Source organism: Apodemus sylvaticus, chromosome 13 (genome assembly GCF_947179515.1).
Source record: "Apodemus sylvaticus chromosome 13, mApoSyl1.1, whole genome shotgun sequence".
NCBI classification, from domain to species: domain Eukaryota; kingdom Metazoa; phylum Chordata; class Mammalia; order Rodentia; family Muridae; genus Apodemus; species Apodemus sylvaticus.
In genome coordinates this window covers 91,433,549-91,448,823 of record NC_067484.1, presented here as the reverse complement: position 1 = coordinate 91,448,823, position 15,275 = coordinate 91,433,549, and the positions used below count along the sequence as shown (strand labels likewise).

The 15,275-nt window shown below is 43.3% G+C and overlaps 1 pseudogene; it reads right to left on the bottom strand.

Annotated features, from left to right (window-relative positions):
• Positions 1-14,291: 14,291 nt before the first annotated feature.
• LOC127663842 (60S ribosomal protein L7-like) lies at positions 14,292-15,026 on the bottom strand (annotated as a pseudogene).
• Positions 15,027-15,275: the final 249 nt, after the last annotated feature.

The window sequence follows — 15,275 nt, the reverse complement described above, 5'->3', positions numbered from 1 at the left end:
CATCACCACACAGCCTAAGTTTTGTGCCGATGAGGTACATTATCTGTCAACTTAATGGTTAAAAATGATTGTTAATTCCGCAGGATCTAGAATCAACTGGAGACACAGCTGGGCATGCTATGAGGAGGCTCTTTCTGTGTTAGCTGAGGTAGGAAGGCTCCCCTAACTGTTGGGGCCTGGGGCTGCGCTGACTGCCAGCATTCACTCCCCTGCCTCCTGACCAGACTCTGTTCCTGTTGCCACAGCCTGGGTTGCTTTAATGGCACTTCCAACGCTCACACACACTCACACACACACACATATACACGTGCATACACACACATCACACACACATACACACATACACACACATGCACACACACATACACACATATACATGCACATACACACACATACACACATACACATGCACACACATATACACACATATACATGCACATACACATACATACACACACACATCACACACACATACACACATATACATGCAAATACACACACACACATTTGTAAGCCATGATGGACTTTACTCTCAAATTGTAAGCCAAGCTAAAGTCTTTTAAAGTTACTTTTGTTAAATATTTTGTTACAGCAATAAAAAAAAAAAAACCAACCAAATAACAACAACAAAATGTGATCTCATCATTATTGTGATCTGGGCACAAGATATCTTCTCTAAATGTCCACTGTTAAAGGCGTAGTTCCCAGCTTGAAGGCCAATTGGTCAATTGAAGGTCAATTGCTCACAAGGGCACTGAACTGTCTGTTGAGAGGTGGGGGTCCCACAGCAAAGGGCATGCTTTTTTGACTGGGTATCTCATCCCAGCCTCTTTCCTGGCTCATTTTCCCCTTCCTGGCTGTTGTGAGGTGAGCTGCTTTCTTCCATCATTCCTTTCTTCTGGAGGTTTCTATCTCCAGAGGCTAAAAACCGTGAATTCAGTAGACCACAAATTGAAATTTGCAAAACAACAAACCAAAAATAGATCATCCCACTTTTTTCCATTCATTTATTTATTCACTTTACATCCCAATCATAGCCCTTTGCCCTCCTCTCTCCTCCCCTCCCCCATTACTCTCTCCATTACTCAGAGAAGGGGCATCCCCACTGGATACCAACATACCCTGGTACATCAAGTTGCATCAGGACAAAGTATATCTTCTCCCAACTGAGGCCAGACAAGACAGCCCAGCTACAGAAAGGGGATCCAAAGGCAGGCAACAGAGTTGAAGACAGCCCCCACACCAGTCATTAGGGGACCCACATGAAGACCAAACTGCTCATGTTGCACATGTGTAGAAAGCCTAGGTCTAGCCTATGCCTACTCTTTGTTGGTGGTTCTGTCTCTGTGAGCCCCGAAGGGTCCAGGTTAGTTGGCTCCTAGTTTTCTTGTGGAATCCTTGACTTTGATCCCTCAATCCTTCTGCAACGAATCTCATTTTTAAAATAGTTTCTCTCAGGTATTAGCTAAGACAAGAAAAGCTACACAGTCCTTTTGTTTCCAGTTTATCAAGCACCCTGTCAGCAGAGCAGTAGCCAGGAGCCTTTCAGAATGTTGAGGTAGGAAGACACAAACACATAAATCATGGCCATTGGGCAACGTCTTTGAATGTCCCCAGGGGCCAGGGGAGTAGAGAATGGACAGCCTAAAGAATATAGGCAACACCTCTGAAACCAATAATTCACAGGCATTAATCAACCTGGTCTCATTCACATCTACAGGCCAGTGGCGTCCAGCAACCTCAGGTGACAGGAGTAACTGGTTGTAAAGAAAGTCTTCCGTAAAGTCTTAGTAAGAACTAAGGAGACAACTTCTATGAAAATTTGTTAGCACAGTTCCTGCAAGGCAAGAAGAACTCAGTGTCTTTTCTGTCCCAAGCCTGATCTTATCCCACAGTCTTTTACTGTAGTTAACCTAGAATTATTATTATTATTTTTTTGCATTTCATTTTGTGTCTGAATGCATGTGCATGTGTACCGTGTGTGTGCGCGTGCGTGTGTGTGTGTGTGTGTGTGTGTGTGTGTCTGTGTGTCTGTGTGTGTGTGTGTGTGTGTGTGTTTACCTGTGTAGGCACACATGTCCTCCAGTGTGTGTGTAGGTCAGAGGACAACCCTTCCGTCATCCAGGCCCTGGTGGATACCATTCAGGCCACCAGTTTGCAAAGGGCCTTTCCCCTGCGGTCTATCTCACTGCTGCCAAGTCAGACCATGATCCTTTTTATGACTCTATATAGAAGAAACCACTATGTCTCCTATCTTCCTGAATAACAGAAGACAAACAAAAATATCAAACTGAACTCTAACATTGAAGGTACTTGTTATTTTTCTAGAGGTGTCACATGGCTTTGAAATGAGCAAGCGATACTTTGGGGGCTTCAGCAGGTCTTAAGACAGTAACAGTTGAAAGGGAGGGTGTAGTGCTTTGGGGTGCTCACATGGGTTACCGTGTGAGCCTAAAAGAAGATGGTTAAAGAAGGAACTGCTCCCTAAGGCTGTGCCCACACTGAAGCGTCTACCTGAAGGACCTCTATGGCACTGTATTCTCCCTATGACATTTCACTAAGTTCTTGTTACACTTGTTTATTTCTCAACTCTTAACTTTTTATGTGATGCCAGACAAGAGCCCTATTGGGGCTGATTTCAAGGTCATTAAGGAGTTTCAATTGCCCCCCAATGTCTTTTTTTACACTTGATTTCTAGTGCTTGGAAACTGTCCAATAGGAGGATCTCATCAAGATTAGGGCAGATGTGGCAAATTTCTTACTCCCTTTGTTTGCATGTGCAGACATCACCAATCAATTACCGTTCTTTTCTGCTGAGTCACCTTCCTCCGAGGGGGGCGCTACAAGCAGCTGCTTCTGGCCAGTGTGGTTAAAACCTTGCTTTCTCTGGCTGCTCTGCTCTGTATGAAAATGCAAACATTTGAAGAAGAGTAAAAATTTGTTACCAGTCACTGACAACGGAATGTTAAATTAACCCGAAACATGGAGAGCATCGCTGGCCCTAACATTAAGGGAGAGAACTCAAGGGTTCTGGCATGCAGGAGGGAGGCTGCAGATCGCAAGGGTTCCCTGAAGATACACTTCACCTACTTAACAATTTCGCCTAAGGCCAGTGCTGCCAAAAGGCTCAGTTCTCTCCAGGGCATCCATTTCAACCATTTACCATCAAATAAAACTTACAACTGGCATATGAATTCTTAGGCCAAGGGCATTTTATTTTTTTGAAATTTTAAAGTACTTGTTGGGTAAACTACTTTAAAAATTCAAGAGCCCTAAGAGAATCCCAGGAAGAGCCGCCTCGGAGGAAAGGTGAGCGAGGTGTAGACTGTCAGACTGTCAGGGCCGGCTCAGTGCTGCTGCTCGTCACGCGTGCACAGCTGCTCTCCAGGCCTGCAGACGTGCAAATACTATGTGCTTGCATAGCTAACAGTCCTTTGCTGCACACCGCAAAGCCAACAGGGAAAAGGAAGCAGGATCAAAGCCATTTAGGAAGGAGTATAAAGACTTGAGTTTATAGTTGAGATAGAGTTTAGAGTTTAGAGTTGAGATAGATAAGCTAACAGACTTATTGAGCAGAGTCTAAGATCTCATACCTAATGTCCTAGAGTGTTTCCAGGTCACAGCACAGGGAGGGGAACCCTAAGACGATCTAGGGCAGGCAGACCTGCCCAGCCTAGAGAAAACAAGTTAATATGATAGATACCAAGGAGGAGAGAGGCAAACAGGGTTGAGGGCCAGAGATGTGTTCAGGCTGCTTCGAGCAATCAACACAGATATGGTTCAGAAAACTCCAAGAGACTGGGGAGCAACCGGGAAGGGCGGGGGCACAGCCTCTCAGTTTCGCACCAGCAACATCTTCAGTGGCATGTTTTGCTGGGAGGTTTGTCTAGCGTCGCAAACTGCTGAGCAGCAGGCCTGGCCTATACTTACATCATCAAATAATCGTGATGACCTCAAAATGTTTCCAATACTGCTAGATACTCTGTGGGCAGAAAGGTAGCGGACCACTGGATTAAAGGAAACAAGGCTTAATGCGGATGCAGAGTTGGGAATCGAGCCTTTTCCCTTCAGCCAGAACAGAGAAACTCAACAGTCATGCTAGACACTGAGTGGACCGAGGTCAGAGGAAGGTTTCTCAGCCACAAGGAAACTGGCTTGAGAATGCTCCCAGCCTCATCCAACAAAACGAGCAGCTCCAGAACCAGCAGGAGCAAACGCTTTGCACAATTTACTTCCTTTCCAGCACGAAGCTTTGGGATATCCTAAGAGTACAATAGATATCGAGCACTCAGAAGGTCAAGTTTCTAACACGTGGAATTCATAATGAGGAAGTCGATCAGCCAGTTGAAACTGACTCGCCAGTGATGCCGAATTAGCAAAGGGGGAGCAGTAAATAATCATTAACTTTTAATTTTATATCATCGGGAAGTTAAATAGGGAAGTGAAAATGTTTTGAAAGAATCAACACAAACTTCAGAGGATGAATGTGGGCTGAGGCAGAGCTCAGTCAGGAGGGAGTGTGCCTACTGTGCGCAAAGCTGTGTCCAGTTCTCAGAACCACAGGCTGCACACTTGTAATCCTTTAACTTGGGAGGCAGAGTCTAGAGGATCATAAGTAATCTCAAACTTGTTGCCTGCTATATACCAAGCTTAAGGGTTACATAAGACCCTGAATTGAGATTGGGGATGGGGTGGGGAATAGAGGGAGAGGAGAAAGGGAGAGAGAGGCTGAACAAGATGAACAGCATGAAATTTAAAGTGAAATATTATAACTGGTGATACTTGTAGTAGACACCAGAGAAGGAAAGAAGAGTGAACTAGATCATACATACAGCGAGAAACATTCCTTAAAAATGGAGAGTATCAATCGATCCTGGAAATACTGAGTGGTCCCATGTACTTGTGAGCTGAATCTCAGAACATTTGACAGATAGGAGACCTCTAACGATATTTAAAACATAATTGCTGGAAGTTTCTCAGGATTGGTGGGGCCTGTAAATCCACACATCCACGTTCAGTGAACCCACGAGCATAAAATTGTCAAGTAGAATGCACAGGAGTGCAGCCTAATGAAATGGCTCAAAAATGGCAAATAAAAAAAATCAAGCAAAGGAAATACAATGGAGGATAACAGATTTCATATTAGAATTAATGTGAGAAGGGGGTAGAGCAGCGCTTTCATTTGTTTATTTGCTTTATTTGTTTACTTATTCACTTATTTGTTGGTCTTTTCAAGACAAGGTTTCTCTGTGTAACCCTGGCTGACCTGGAACTCTCTTTGTAGACCAGGCTGGCCTTGAACTCAGAGATCTGCCTGCCTCTGTCTCTTGAGCACTGGGATTAAAGACATCATCAAAAAAACTGATCATAGCCTTAAAAGTTTCATCCTATAGAGGTTAGAGAGATGGCTCAGGGGTTCAGAGCACTTGTTGCTTTTGCAGAGGACTTGGGTTCAGTTCTCAGCATCCACATGGTAACTGGTGATAGTCGCCAATGCTAAGGAGCCTAATGCTCCCTTCTGGACCATGCAGGTACAGCATGCAGGTACACACACGCAGACAAAACAAAAGTAACTAAATCTAAGAACAAAATCTTTGTGATACAATTCCTTCCCTTGCCGATCTTCCAATATCAGCAAAATACAAAATGACATCTGTCTCCTCTGAACCTGATCCTTTTCAGGTCTGGTAGCATTTAACATTCTCTGGGGTGGAAAATTCCCCTGGAAGGGGCAGAGTGGGCAGAGCTGCTAGTTTCCTGAGGCCACTTCAAAAGCAGCAGCAGGGAGGGGAGGGGTCACCAGCTGTCCAGCTGCTGCAACTGTGTGACACTGACCTGGCCTCTGTCCTTGGGTCTTCAAGGCTGCAATGATCAACGTCAGGGAAGAGGAAACGGTATGCAGACTGCAGTCCACCCCGGGGCTTCCGGATACACTCACACTTGCCGCCTCCCCTCTCACGGAGCACAGAATCAACCAAATCCTCTCCAGGCTAGCATGGCTAGGACTGTAATATGATCTTTTTAGAAGGCTAAGTTAATCCGGACTTCCACTGTTACAACATTTCAACTTAACTTCTCCACACACCATGGAACTAGATTTGTGAGGTTTGTTTAGTGACAGCGACGATTTGAGTTTTATAGGTAGGTCCCTTTGGGATAATATCAGAGCCATGTAGAGAACACACGTAGGCCGTGATAACACATTTCAAACAGGTAGTTATTACCTAAGAGCTGTATCGGTTAAGCATAACCCATTCAGGAGCTCATGTCTTCCAAGATGCCGTTACTAACCCTGTAAAATTATAGCCAGTACAGAGGTGGGCCTGAGGTCACACTAATGGGAGGTTGTATACCACACAACAAATGTATTATATGACTTCTTCAGGGACTTCTATTCATTTCAATGGTGAATTGGATACTAGGTTGAATTTTAAAGGCGATTTGTCCTAAGAGGTTATGTGTTTACACTGCCTCTGGTGGTATTCGGTCATTAGAAAAGTCTAGGAGTCCTGCATAAAGTTTGGTTTATCAGCTGGAATTGGGAATTACGTCTCTTACATTAAATTCCTCCACAGTGGCCATTTGATATTTTGGAGGCAACCCCTAGCTTAACTGGCTAGCGGTTGGAGTAGAGCTGTGGCTTGGCTTTAGTAACAGCCTCTGTGCTTGCTTGCAACCACCCTGTCAATTGCGTCTTTGTGTAGTTTAAATATTCCATAACGTTCTCGTGTGTAATCTCTTTTTTGTCTCAGGTATTAAACAGTTTTGTTTGCTTTTGTTTAACTTGTGCTTGTGAAATTTAACTCAGGTAATTTCCTAAAAATGTGGCAAATAGGCTGGGCAGTGGTGGCACACGCCTTTAATGTCAGCACTAGAGAAGCAGAGGCAGCCAGACCTCTTGTGTTCAAGGCCAGCCTGGTCTACAAAGTGAGTTCCAGGACAGCCAGGATTATACAAAGAAACTCTGACTTGAAAAACAAACAAACAAAAACAAATGAACAAAATAAAATACCCCCACCCCCCAAAAATCCCACCATCATAACCACCACCAACAACAAAAACAACCCCCACCAAACAACAAACAAACAAAAGAATGTGGTAAATGGAGGTGTTAGGAAATAAAATCTTTTATCTTGAGGGAATGTGAAGTCTGAGTTATACTTTGAAACTTGTTTCTGGAGACAGAGTTTCTTTGTGTGTGCATTCGTGGTCCGATATTTTCCCTGAGTATTTTAGACGTTGTTTATTTTTGTTTATCAAAAAGAAAAGATGTGCAAGAATTGTCCCAGAAGTGTCGGGGGTACCGGTGAAGGGGTGACATAAGGCTGATGCTCAGTGTGAGAGGGAATAGGAAGAAAAGCACCCTTAGGAAATCAGAAAATAGCAAGTCTCTGTGCCGGTCCAGCCCAGTTCCTCACCAGGAAAGTGTTGTTGGGGCATGGGTTATGTGTTAGTTTTCTGTCACTAAGGTAATATTAGTCAGCTTTCTGTCACAGGGACAAAATGTCTGAGAAAAGTCAACCTAGCTAGAGAAAAGGCTTATTTTGTCCTGTGGTTTCAGAGATGTCGGGGTGGTCATTTGACCTCCATTGCATTTGACCTTGTGGTAGGTAAGGCAGCAAGTTGAGGAAAGGGAGCCGCTAATCTCACAGTTGCAGCACTCCTGTCTTAGTTACGGTTTCATTGCTGTGAAAGACACCGTGACCAAGGCGATTCTTACAAAGGAAAACATTTAATTGGAGTTGGCTTACAGTTTCAGAGGTTTGGTCCATTTTCATGGTGGGAAGCATGGCAGCAGGCAGGTAGACATTGTTGTGGAAGATGTAGATGTTCTTCATCTTCATTTGAAAGCAGCTAGGAGAAGACTGTATTCCACAGGCAGCCAGGAGGAGACACTCTTGTCCTTATTGGGTAGAGCGTGAGCAGTAGGAGCTCTCAAAGCCTGCCTACACATGGGCACACTTCCTCCAACAATGCCACTCCTCCTAACAGCGCCATTTCCAATGAGTGGAGCATATCCACACCTCGTCAACAGCATTTGGGACTGGCCAATGACTATAGAGCCTTTCTGCAGGTGATCATCCAAGCCACGGTAGTTAATAACTAAAGGGAAGAATAGCAAAGTGTGTGCTTCTTTGTTCTCTCGGTTCTACCCAAACAACACCTTCGAGAGAAGTGGCTGTCTGGTCCACCAGAGGCTGTTCTCCAGGGAACGCCAGCTGGCATTATCAAATGCAGCTCAATTCTGACACTGGAGATAATTCTACAGGCTTAGGTTTTGGTTTTGTAACACCGTGACCATATCCTGCCTTGCCCATTTCAGATGGCAATCATACGAGGCTGTCATCTGTACTTCTGAGCAGCCTGTCATAGACTAGGGTGCTCCTGGAGCTTCATTAACTTGCTAGAGTGGCTGACAGAACTCAGGGAATGCTTTACCCGCATTCACCCAGTGGTGTTAAAGGATATTTTGTTGGATACAGAAGAACAACCCAATGGAAGAAGGGGCTGGATTGCAACATGGAGGCAGAGCACAGACTTTTCATGCCACAGAGCTTTCAAGCCTGCCCTGGCTGCTCTGCAGAAATCTCCTTCATGAACGATCTTTTCCAGGATGGAAAGACATGAGCAAGGGGGTGGGCATCGAGTAGACGACTGAAAATTCAAGTTTTTGCTGGTCTCTCAGCAGGATTAAAACCTTTTAAATAAACTTTTAATTTTCAAATGACCTTATATTTAATGAAAATTTACCTTGGCATTACAGAGGGTTTGCATATGCCCCACATTACCTTCCCATGTCACCAACATATTGCAGTTGTGTTGCAATTAAAGAACAAATATTGACATATCATTATGAACCATAGTCCACATTTCATTTATATTTCCTTGTGTGCCCGATAGTGTTACAGTTTCCCATCCAGGGCAGTGCATTAATTCACTTGTCGGATCTCCTTAGGTTCTGTGTCGCTCTGACAATTTCTCAGATTTCCCATGGTTTTGATCATCTTAGTCAAGATCTTCAAAAGAGGGCAGATCTGGTGTCCTGTAACATGTTCCTCACTTCGGAGTTGTCTTGCATTTTCTGAGTGATTGTTTTGGAGTTATAGGTTTGAGAGAGGAAGTCCACAGATGTAAAATGTCGGCCTTCCTCACTGTATCAAGGGGCTGTGCTGTAATCATGAGGTTGACCTTGTTAGAAGAGTGGTGTCAGTTTTTGTCGCTAGCTGACACAGTTTGCCAGGCTTGCTCCAGTGTGTTCTTCCAGGTTTCATTTGCTATCCTGTACTCTTTGGAATAAGTCACAGTGTATCAAGTTATGTTTAAGGAATGGATAGTTAAATTACCTTCCATGAGACAAAGCTAAATAAATCACTGGTCTCACACACACACAGACACACACACACATATACACACAGAGAGACACACACACACATACACACACATATCTCACCCTCTTAGATATTTGTTCAATCACTTTGGCTTATTTTTGTGTGTGCATATACATTATATACCTACACATATACGTATACACACATATTCTATCATATTTCGGGTTAAAATATGATGCCATCTTCTTTTGTTTTCAAACTGTTCCACCATAGTATTCGGAGCTCCTTTGCTTGTCTCACGTCCTTTATATTCAACTGTGAGGGGTTTGTTTTCCTTTGATCACTTTTTTAACTTTCTGATACTTCAACATCTTACAGAGGCAACTTGGACACCACTTGCTCCCAGTTATAGAACTGACACTAACGAGCCGTTTAGGGGCCTTGCTTCCTCTCCAGCTCCTTTGCTTTCTGTTGCTGCGATGCAGACAGTGACTAAAAGCAACTCAGGAGGAAAGGGTTTATTCGGCTCCCGTTTCCATAGCATCACTGAGAGAAGTCAGGACAAAAACTCCAGGCCTGACCTTCAGATAGGAACTGAGGCAGGGGCCCTAGAGGAAAGCCAGTTTCTTGCTTGCCCAACTTGCTGTTTTATACACCCAGGGCCATCTGCTACCTCCAGACAGGTAGTCCTGGCTTGTTTAAGATAGAAAGCAAGTCAGGAAGCAGCTTTCCTCCCTGGCCCCAGCTTCAGTTCCTGCTTCTAAGCAACTGTGTGAGCTCTGCCCTGGACTACCTTGGTGATAAGCTCTGAACCATCAGAGCAGTCAGCCTTCTCAAGTTGCTGTTAGCCAGTGTTTATCACAGCATCAAAAAGCAAACAGGGGCATTGCCATGCCCCATTCTGTAGTCCGTACTGCTGTCATTTGGCCTTCAATCCCTATGAGCTTCATCAGTCTAGTGAAGGGAGTATAAGTGGAACATGTATGTGTTCTTTTGTATCAGTTTTATATTCTACCTAACACAACATGGCCAAGTGTCCTTTTAGCTGTAGTACGTGTCAGTGTTTCTTTCTATCTCAAGGTCAAATAGCCTTTCTTTGTATACATGTACTCTGTGTATGTGTTCATTTGTCTTGGGCCACTTGTTAGAAGTTCTGCTAATAATTGTGGGTTTGTGACTGAGTTATTTTAGTTATGATCAGGAACTGGACTTTGCTTAGTTGCTCTGCATTTAGTTTTTTTTTTTTTTTTTTTGAGGATTTAGCATATTGGTTCCACGGCAAGTGAATTATTTTGTTTCCACCAGTTAGGTTTGTGCACTCCAGGGGAGCACCTGCTCTGCTGGGTGGAATCATGCCAATCTTCTTTCTAAATAGTTATCCCTCCCTATAGATTAATGATGCTCTCAGTCCTCAGAAGATATTCTCCTCTTCCTCTTCCTCTTCCTTCTCCACAGTTGACGGCAATTAATAGACTCACAACTGGTCAGAGGGCAGAAAACAGGTGACTATAGCATGCTTGGGCTCAAAGGGGACACTGTAGTGGCTATTCCTGGTTGTCATCTTCACTATATCTGGAATGAACTACAATCTAGAATCTGGAGGCTCAGAGATACGAGTTTCTGACCTGGATCTTGGCATGGAGATCTTGAAGCATAGTGGCTATGAATTCCAGAAGATTAAGACAAGGAGCCTTTAATCTGGGCCACACCTTCTGCTGGAGACTTACATAAGGACATTGGAAGAAGGAAGACTCATTCTTCCTTGCCTGCTTGCTTCGTGGGACTGAGCAACTGCTAGATCCTTAGATTTCCATCCACAGCTGCTGCTGACCATTGTTGGGAAGTTGGACTACAGACTGTAAGTCATCAACAAATTCTCTGACTAGAGACTGCCCATGCTTTCTGTGACTCTAGAGAATCCTGACTAATACAGACACCATATAAACTCTTCTCTAAAGCTCATGGAACTCTCTGCATGAGAAGGCCAGAAGAAGACTGTACGGGCCGAGGCTGGGAAATAGTATCTAGTGGTTACCTGCACAAGGCCTGCACTTTACTATCTTATCATGGAAACGATGGGAAAAGGACTTTGAAGGCTCCAGCCCTCCTCAGGATAGTTAAAGGTGGGTGGGTCAGAGAAACGCGTCACTTTCTTCAGGGTCATAACTACTGAGTAGCTTATGTTCCAGTAAACAAGCTCTCACACCTGCTCATGCCTGTGATCCTATTAAATCCCGGTGGGTCAGACACCCGGAAGACATCAAATGAGCAGGGGCTTGTTTGGAAGAAGGATCCCAGTGTGAGAAGGGAAGGGGGTGAGAAGGATGACATTCAGTATACATGTACCAGACTGTCACAGAATAAAAATAAACAGATTAGAAAAATGCAGACCACAGTGGATATGAAGTGATGTCTCATTGCAGCTGTGATCTGTATCTTCCAATGGCTGGTACAGTTGAGCAATTTTTATGCTATCTGTATTCTGTATTTGGAGAAACGTCTCAACTTCTTTCTGTTTTAATTAGATCATTAGGAGTTTTAAAAATTCTTTGTATGTCCTGAGTATTAGCCCATTGCTACAGCTATGACCTCCAAGTGTTTTCTTCTTTGCTGTATGTTGTCTTCCTATTCTACCCATTATGTTCTCTGATACATGGACATTCTAAGAGTCGCTTACCCCGTTTTCTTTGATTGCCTGTGCTTTGAGTCATATTGAAAGAATCATTACCAGCTGTCACAGCATAAAACTTTGCCCTTATATTTCATTTACAAGTTTTAGTCTTGACTTTTACATTGAGGTCTTTGGTCCATTTGCTTACCAGGATACTGCTGTATCGACTGTATTCATTAACTTGTCAATACACATAAGAATCTCTTTATGTGGCTTTGTAGATGATTCTTTTTGGTCACTTGTTGTCTGTTGTGTGGATGTCTTTTATCCATTCGTTAAAGGTTACTTTCTGTTTATAGAGCACATTGATAAAGCTGACATGAACATCTTTAGGTGTTGACGTAAGCATGCTCTCAGATCCCACAATTTATTTTCAACTATCAGAGAAGAAGGTCAAGTGGGAAGGCTGTATTTAGCCTTTGTAAGGAAGCATCAGATAGTCTTTTAAAATAGTCTGTATCATTGTATGTTATCACCAGGTAACAATGAGAGCTCTTCATGTCTGTGACAGCAGTTACTATCCTCGCCTTTTTAAATTTTAGCTGTTAATAGGCATTTAGTGATATTAACCTTTTGTTCACATATAAATCATACAGTATATTATACTGTGAAACTCACTGTCTTGGGACTGGAGAAGTGTCTTGGAGGTTCAAAGGGCATGCTACAGTTGAAGAGGCCCTGAGTTCTGTTCCCAGTCCCCATGTCAGCTAGCTTACATTGGTTTGCAATGTTGGGGAAATCTGAGTCACTCTGCTGGATTCTGCAAGCACTTGCACTCATCACACACACACACACACACAATCACACACACAATTTAAAGTAAGTCTTTTTAAAAATTCACTATATGATTATCATCATTATTAAAATCTACCTAGAAAATAGTTCTATCATTCTGACGTGAAAAAAAATCTACATTAGTAGGAACTCTCCATCTCCCTTGGCCACAGTTGTTAGTTCTGGGAGCATAATTTGTACTTTCTGGTTATTTCATATAAATGCAGCAGCATTGTGCACGGTCCTGTCCTCCCATGCACTAGCTTCTTCTAATAAAACACTTCCCAGGTTTACTCGTCTGTCATTCTTGTTCCATTTCAGTTTGGGATAATATCGCACTGTATAGATTTTTCACATCTTGTTTACCCCTTAGGTAAGGATAGGCATTTGACTGTCTCCATATCCTGAATGCTATGCATGATGGTACCATGACTCTCTGTGTATAAGGATTTGTTTGGACATATATTTTCGCCTTTTTTAGCACTATTCTAAGAGTAGGGATGCTGATTCATATGCTAACTGTCTGCTTATATTTTTTCATAATCCCACAAAATGTTCTCCAAGGTGTTTGCTCTGTCTTGCTGCCTGTCCCTGAGCAATGCCTGAACCTGATGTTTTAACTTTCCTATGCCCACTTCTGTTCTTGTTATAGTTGTTTTTACCCAGTGGTTCTCATTGTGCTTTGTTGTACATTTACCTGTGACTGTGATGACCTCTCCTGTGCTTATTGGGCAGATTGTGTATGTGTGCATGTGTGTGTGTGTGTGTGTGTGTGTGTGTATGGTGTGTGTATATGTGTGTGTGGTGTGTATATGTATGTGTGGTGTGTGTGTATAGTGTGTATGTGTGTGTGGTGTGTATGTGTGTGTGTGGTGTGATGTGGGTGTGTATGTTATGTGTGGTGTGTGTGGTGTGTGTGTGAGTGTGTGTGTGTGGTGTGGTATGTGTGTGTGTGCATGTGTATTTGCTTGCACACATGCCCACTCATGCAGACACACATGGTCAGAGGATGATAATTAGATGGTTTTCACAATCGTTTCTTTATTCTTTTTTGAGGTAGGGTCTTTCACTGAACATGAAGCTCACTTCTTTACAGCACTGGACAGCACCCCAGCACTGAGGTTGCCTCATCTGACTTTGATGTGGCTAGAGATCTAATCTCAAGTCCTCAGGCTTGTGAAACAATAACTTTATCAACTGAACTGACCCCCTTTCCCCAGAACTGGCTTTTTTCTTTCTTTCTTTCTTTCTTTCTTTCTTTCTTTCTTTCTTTCTTTCTTTCTTTCTTTCTTTCTTTCTTTCTTTCTTTCTTTCTTTCTTTCTTTCTTTCTTTCTTTCTTTTTCTCTCTCTCTCCCCCCCCCTCTCCCTCTCTCTCTCTCTCTCTCTCTCTCTCTCTCTCTCTCTCTCTCTCTCTCTCTCTCTCTCTCTCTCTCTCTCTTTCTTCCTTTTTTTTTTTGGCAAGCTGTGACTGTTTATTAACTGACCAGATTACAAAAATACCTGTTGACACCTTAGATCATCGTCTAACAAACCTGTTTGTTTGGTCTTCCTGTGGCCAGCATCCCACCTTCTACAAAGTGAGTTGTCTTTTTCTTCATTCCACCTCATGGGGAAGATAATTTGAAGGGTCACAGGAAGTTATTTGCTTCCTTGAAGTGTTTTCCAACTGTATAGAGCTCATGAATTAGATCCTCCATGCAGATGATGACAAATTTACCAAGAGATGGAACAATCAAGGAGTTTTCCATCAAGGTGATCCGCTTCTTACTGATTTTGCCATAGCCTGGCTTGTGGATGAGCTCCTTTACTGACTTCCGGTTCGGGTACCCCCACTCAATGTGTGGTTCCACAATCCTCAGTGTGTTAACTGAAGCCTCGTTGAGCTTAACGAGGTGCCATTGAAGATCTGTCGAAGACGAAGAAGCTGCAATATTTTGCAGACCTTTGGCCTTACTCCATTGATACCTTGGTTCTTATGACAAACGCCAATTTTGGTTCTGCGGGCACATAGAAGTTCCCAGCTCTCCTTGCCATCCTGGACATCTGAATTTCAGTAGGGCACATCTGCCTGTACTCCTGGTGATAGTGCTTTGCCTTCTCATAGATGAGCTTCTTCCTTGTCTTTCACAGTCTTTAGGGTAAACTTCTTCCTTAGGCACTTCACCTTCAACTCTTTGAAATCCCTTCCCCTTTTCTTAAGGGTTTCTGCAACAGTGGCAGCCTTCTTTTTATTCTCTGGAACAGCCTCCATCTTGGTATTAAGGCATAAAGTTTTTATTTTTGATGTATAATTTATACTTATTACTTTGTGGCTCTGTATTTGGTGTCGACTCTAAGACATGAATGCCTAGCACATGCTCATGTACATTTCTTCTTCCCCCCATTTCCAGATTTCCCTTCTGACCTTTGACCTACTATTGGCTTTGTTCTCCAGGGGGAGGCACCATTGGGTGACTTACATTTACCTGCCAACAGCAGGTGTACTTGTACTGTGTGTACT